Here is a 6484-nt window from a genome sequence, read left to right on the forward strand (position 1 = left end):
CCTGTCTATAAATTTTCTCATCCACCTCTTCATCCTGGGTGGGTGGCTTGTAGCAGACTCCCACAATAACGTCAGTCTTGTTGGCCTTTGCTTTTTTTATTTTTTTTTATATGTTCTCAACCCTATCATCAACATTATTAATTTCCACATTCATAGTCTTTTTGAACATAGAGAGCTACACCACCACCTTTCCTACCCGGCCTGTCTCTTTTGAAAGGCCAGTAGCCCTCCATCACTGCACTCCAGCTGTTGGAGTCGTTCCACCACATTTCCGTGATGGCAACTATATTGTGACTTTCTAAACACACAGTGACCTCCAGCTCCTCTTGTTTATTACCCATGCTGCATGCATTAGTATAAAGACACCTGAGCTTGGTCTCCTTGCGAATGGCAGTAACCCTAGTACCCTCATGACCACACTCCAGTGTTTCCACAGCCACCAACCTCCCACCTGCCCTCGTGTTCTTCCTACAAAGGGGCGAGTCATCCTCCTCTTCCAGCAAGGCACAAGACCATGGGGTCTTACAAGCACATCCCTCTCCTGCAAGCACAAGGATGTTATGTTCAGGCTCCGTCCCCAGTTACACCCTCACCCCCCTTCATACCTAGTTTAAAGCCTTCTGAATGAACCTAGCTAACTCCTGTCCTAAGACCTCTCTTGACCGGTGGGAGAAGCCACATGCTAGGAAAAAAGTCTATATGTACTGACAGTCCTGGGGCTTCCTGAGGTCCTCAGCCACTTCCAATCCCTTTTTGCGTTTATTTGGTGGAGAACCAGATGCAGCTGGGGAGTTTGTAACAGGCACTGCCAGAATCATTTCTGTAGCTTAAAGTAGCTGCCCCTTCATCTTCTCTTTCCTAAGACTTAGGAGTAGAAACATAAGCATTATCCTGCAGGGGGCCCATTCTGCGCTGAGTACCAACTGTTCAGAGGAAATGTGACAATCCAAGGACAGAACACAGCTCAAGCAGTTCATCTCCAAATTCCACACTGAGGGCTTGGCACAAGCCCATCCAAAGCCATGGCTGTGGCAGGATGCAAGCCAGGAGCCACAAGCTGTACTGCTACCAGTGCTTTCCAGCCACATCCTGCCACCTGTTATCCACCATGTCCTGCATGTATCCAGCTCATGGGACTTTTTTGCTTCCCTCAAATCTCCAACAGTTTTGGTACTGTTCAGGCTCAGTAGATGACAATATACATGTCTTTTGGACTTTTCTTTCTTTTTCAGGTAACCTCAAGCCTCAGGAACACCTATTACAGTACAAGAGGAAGCAGAGATGGTTCTGCTAGAGGTATGGTCTCTTATCCCTTGCATATTATGCTGCAGTCTTTCCATGAGAAATTACTGTGGAAACCAGCAGCTCATGGCAAGGCCAAGTGAGAGAAAAACAGGGATGCAGGAGGATTTGGCACACAGTTCTAACTCCCAGCATAGAACTTACGATGTCCTGAGGACATTTCTCCCAAACCAGTCTTCCTTGTTCTAAGGAGGGAAGCTGAGACAGAGAAATAGGAGAGACCCTGCTCTCTTGAGCAATGAAAACATGGAGACAGATCTAGTGCTACAGATGCGTCTCTAGAGCTCAAGATTCTCCTGTAAGCTTTAGTGCTATACAGCCAATATGGTCCATTCTATACCTAGAGGTACATGTATGGTCTAGTGCCTCTAAGGGGAAACTGTTGCTTCAGAACAAATGAGGTACCAGAAGAAAAGAGAAGGGCGTTTTGAAGAGCCTGATAGTTGCAGCTCTGCTTTTAGACATATCTTCTATGGAAGCAAGGACTGTTACTACAGCCATACACAGAACATGACTGATGTTTAAACTGTGGAAAAGGCTGAGAACCTGTCCTTGGGTGTCAGTGCAGTCACTGGTGAAGGGGAAGGAACAAAACCAAAAAACTAATTCACTATTTCTGCACAAATGCCAGACTGCTAAGGGGACAAATGCAAGTCTGCTCACTGTCAAACTGCCTTTGGTTTACTTCTTGTGGAAGGACTAGCAAAAAAGGAAGCCATCAGCCAAGCAGACACACTATACAAATACATTTTATTTAGAGATACCCACAGTAATATGCACAAATACATCTTGTTCACCAATTTTCAGATCACACAACTTCAAGTATCGGAAAAACAAACTGCAGTTAATTACAGTTATCTGTAGAATGGGGCAGTAGTAGAAGATTCATTTGTCAGACTACATCATGGGTAATGATGCTCAAGTATTTAAAAAGTGCATGGGTCGTTGCCACATACACAACTTGGTTTTTCAAAGAGCAATGTCTTTCTGGCATGTGAACACAGTAACACAGTTAAAGCAAGATGGAAAATGAAGCTCTTAATTTGATCTGGAAATGCATCTATTAACAGTTTTCCCCAAAAGCAAATTAAGAGCTGAGACTGAGACACAGGAAGCAAGCTGTAAAAATCACTGTTACATCATCCATGTGGTCAAGCAACATAGAGGTGACCTAAAATGATTGTTATTGTTCTTATTCAGAAGACTCCTGAGCACTTGATTGTATTTAGCAAGCCAGCAGAAGAGCTATAATCAGAGATTCAAACTCTTGTATTCACACTGAGTTGTTTCTCAACTGGAAACCTCAGTTCTCACGTTTCCAAAACCCTGTGTTCCACCTGCAAGCACGTCAACTGGACCACATATTGCTGTGTCTACTTTTGTATTCCCATGTATACAGAGGAGAAGAGGAGAAGGTAGGAGGGGGTGCTGATCTGGGAGGAGCGGCATTGGTTTAAAGCTGTACTTAAGTCAGATGGAACCTGATCTCTTTTCTCCAGTGTCCCTCCATAGCAAGGAAGTTCAGCAGTTTGCACTGCTCCATGCTCCCTTTTTGCTCTTAGATGGGGGTAGTGCTATATGGTGGTTGGGAGACACCAGCAGGGACTGTAGTATGGATGGTAGCACTTCAGAGCAAGGAACAAGAATCAAATCAGTCTTCAGTTAGAATCCTTGCATTACAAACAAGAGAAACTGACTTTTGCATTGTAATTCAGAGGCACATTTTATGCTTATGAACAGAACCCCCCATTAGCACTGCAACTTTCTGTGGATAAGACAAATCTCCTGTTGAAGCAATAAAAAACACCTCAGTTACTCTGTTCTGATATTTTGAACTCTCGAACTGCTTCCTCACCTGTTCTGTCCAGAGATAGCATTCCATTTGTGTGTATGCAGCTGTTTCTCCTCCATAAAAATGGCTCAGGAGATCCTTCTTTCTGTGCACCTTGGAAGCAGACAAATAACTCTGGTACCTCACTGGGGTGGGCCCCTGTACCATGTTCAGGAGAGAGTTGAGAAATCAGTAGGATTTTGCACTTTTGCAGTGAACCCCAGAATGAGAAAAATAATTGAAATAACCAGCAAGTCCTTCGCAGCTGGCACAGGAATGAATTTGGAGCAAAGCCCTTCAGGCTGAGAGGTGGATACCAGCGGGGGGAAACATCAGGGCTGGGTTACAGCAACAGGCCCTGACTCAGCAAGCTGTTGTCCAAGCACAGAAGACTCAAACTGCAGTAAAGCTCAGAGAGGCAGCCCCAAGCTTTGCAAGTCTGGTACCTGAGGATGCCATGAGACAGCAAAGAACTTGCTGGAGAGCAGAGGAGCAGCAAGAAGAGAGCAAGTCTGAGACTGAGTATGGAGACAGTGTATTTTGAATAAGATGACAGAGCCCGTCAGAAGGTTCTCATCCTGGCCTTTTAGCACTATTCCTGCACTGTAAGAGAAGGCCCAGCTGGCTTGGTACAGCCCTGCACACACAGCTGGTGCTGATTCAGCAACAGCCAGGTGGATGGCTTCTGCTGAGCCCTTCTGCTCCATCCCAGCTGGACGCACATGGAGGTGGCTAGCAGCAAAGCACAGTGCTCTAAAGCATCATGAAAACGAAGAGGCAAGCACACTGCTTCAGTGGGGAGGGAGGCAGTGAGTGAGTGACCAGTGGTTCTTTCCCATATCATCTTCACACCTCATCTGAAGATAAGAGCAGTAGCTTTGCAAGTTCTGGGAGCAGTTCTATAGTGACATAAGCATAAAGAATGATGGAGTAAAACCTCACAGCTTCCACTGCTCAAACACTGGTTCCTCTGAGTGCAGCAGCCTTGGGTATTACTGCTGGCCAAAGATAACTGTAACAACTTCTGCCTTTTAAGCACAGGGTTAGAGTTAACTCATCTTACAGCGTGATTCTTTTCATAATCCATTAAATGCACACTTGCAGAGAAAGCTTCTAGATGGGATTAAAAATCATCACAAAGTCAGTGAAGTGTCCTCCTACCTTTCTGCTCAGAGGATCTTTAGCTGTGATGCTGACTGAAAAACCACCAATCAGTTTAAACAAGCGTTGCGCCGATGCTGGGCACCTCTATTTACTTCATGATCTGCTGACATCCACTGTACAGTACAGGTGTGAGAATTTCAGTCTGTAGACTTTGCAAGAGTGCAGTCTCCATATTGAGTTGTCTAGACAGTAACTGAAGTTTGTGGTAAAAGAACAGAGAGATCTTTCTACAGCGGGCCACAGGTTCCTCTCACCCTGACCTGATATTTTCCAGACCAGGTAGGCAGCTTTGAAGACTGTTGGTTTGAATTAGAAAGAAATGTGAGAAGAGAAAAACACTGAAGTTCACTAAATAAAGTGAAACCAAACTGTTCTACTGGAAACTGTGATAAAAATGAGGCCTTAATTTCAAAGAAACTCTAGAGTTAATAATCCTAGAAGAACTCCAGGTTAAGTTCACACGGGGGTACCACAATCAGCTACAACAGGAAATACACAAACCTTAGAGCTCTGTGATGATGTATTAAGGTAAATAGGTTGATGGCTAGTCACACTGCTTCTAAATACAAAGGTAGTCTCATGGATCAACAGAATTCGGTACTTCAGTTAGTTACGGATATAAGGGCTCATTTTAGGTGACAGGAAGCAAAGAAGTGCTCCGGTTTCCATGCTTTTAGGATTAGATTAACTGGGAATAGACATCTTGTATCAATCACGCTCTATCTGCATAAAAGGCAGAAACCTAGCTCGAACTCCAGGTGGCATTTTAAAAATAAAGGTATCATTTGCCAATTTAGAAAACAAAGCCAGATACATTACACCTTTGTCTTGGAAAACAAAAATCACCTTTCAAAGAGGAAGAAATGTACAAGGAAACTGAACACCGAGGCCTATGAGCAGACAAGCTAGTTCTTGCCTCCTCTCAGTGGTTTCCCACTGCAGACTGCATCAATAACTTTAAACAGCTTCATGGTGCAGGTAAAAACACGCAGTATAACATTTGAAGAGAGCTGTTACTGCTGCCTTTGACAGCTTCTGTGATCGTTCAGGACACAGTGCTGTTGGACACAGGACAGAAACAAAAAGCTGAGAAAAGCTCTGCTAACAGACAGAATTGCAGTTGTTAACATCAGAAACTAGATACAGAACAAAAGCCAACAAGTGCCAGCATGTCCTGATCTCCACCCCACCCTTCGAGTTTTGGCGCTTTAAACGTATTTGGAAGAAAAACAAACAAAGAAACAAACAAAAAACACTGAAAATAGTTCACTGTAAGACATTCTACCTTCAGGCAACAAGTTGTGATCAGCACATATTTTAAAACACCTTCTATAGTTCGTGCATCATATGCATTATATCATAGGCGATGGGAAAGACCCAGCATTTGTGCACATGTTAACAAACAAGCGAGCACTGACAGAAGTCACAGTAAGATTTATTCCAAGACAAACCAGTGCAATGATTTGCGCTGACACCAGACCCTAAAACAAATGAAACAGGTCACAGAAAGTTAATAGTACAACCTGTTGCAACTTCAACACATTCATGTTAGAAAAAGACATTGCATGCACCCAGTGCACCCAGCCCTAAGACAGCCCTAGAGCAAAAACTCTACAAAGATCAAAGTACCAGAAGAGAAAGGCACATTAACCTCTGGTTGGTCCATTTCAATATTATTTGGATGAGTCATAGTGATTTATACACCCTGAGTCTGTTGTGGGAGGCCTTGAAAAGGAAAGGAGACCAGGTGAATGGGCAAATAAAAAGTACAAGTTTAATGAGATTAAAATTCAGCACCTGAAATTTCCCTGTTAATAAGGGAATCTAAAAAAAAGCAGTTCCTAAAAATACCAAGTCTTGATTCCTAGATTTTTGTTCTGAGATCAAAAAATCAACATCCAGAACTAGAGACATCCCACTGTATGCTGCATTTTTTATACATCTCTCTCCTGTTTTCAGTCTGATGGACAGAATTTGTGTGTAATCAAGTGTTTGATTTATTGGTTTCTTTTCCAGTCCAGAAGTGGTCAGGCAGCCTGCACTTCCCATTCCTCCAGCACTGGAACCCTGTTTTGGGTCTGTGTGCACTCTTAGACTTTCTCACTCCCAGGAGGATATTGGAGGCTATTAGAAGACGGCACTCAATTTTTAATTGTAAAGATCCCTTTCTGTCAAGGGCTTTTTTTT

The 6484-nt window shown here is 43.6% G+C and overlaps 1 protein-coding gene across 5 annotated transcripts in view; it reads right to left on the bottom strand.

The window, feature by feature from the left end:
- The window catches only part of UBAP2 (ubiquitin associated protein 2), a 583216-nt gene that overhangs the window by 500808 nt on the left and 75924 nt on the right, over positions 1-6484 (bottom strand). The gene's annotated exons all lie outside the window — the stretch shown is intronic.

This window comes from Meleagris gallopavo, chromosome Z, assembly GCF_000146605.3.
Source record: "Meleagris gallopavo isolate NT-WF06-2002-E0010 breed Aviagen turkey brand Nicholas breeding stock chromosome Z, Turkey_5.1, whole genome shotgun sequence".
Lineage (NCBI taxonomy): Eukaryota > Metazoa > Chordata > Aves > Galliformes > Phasianidae > Meleagris > Meleagris gallopavo.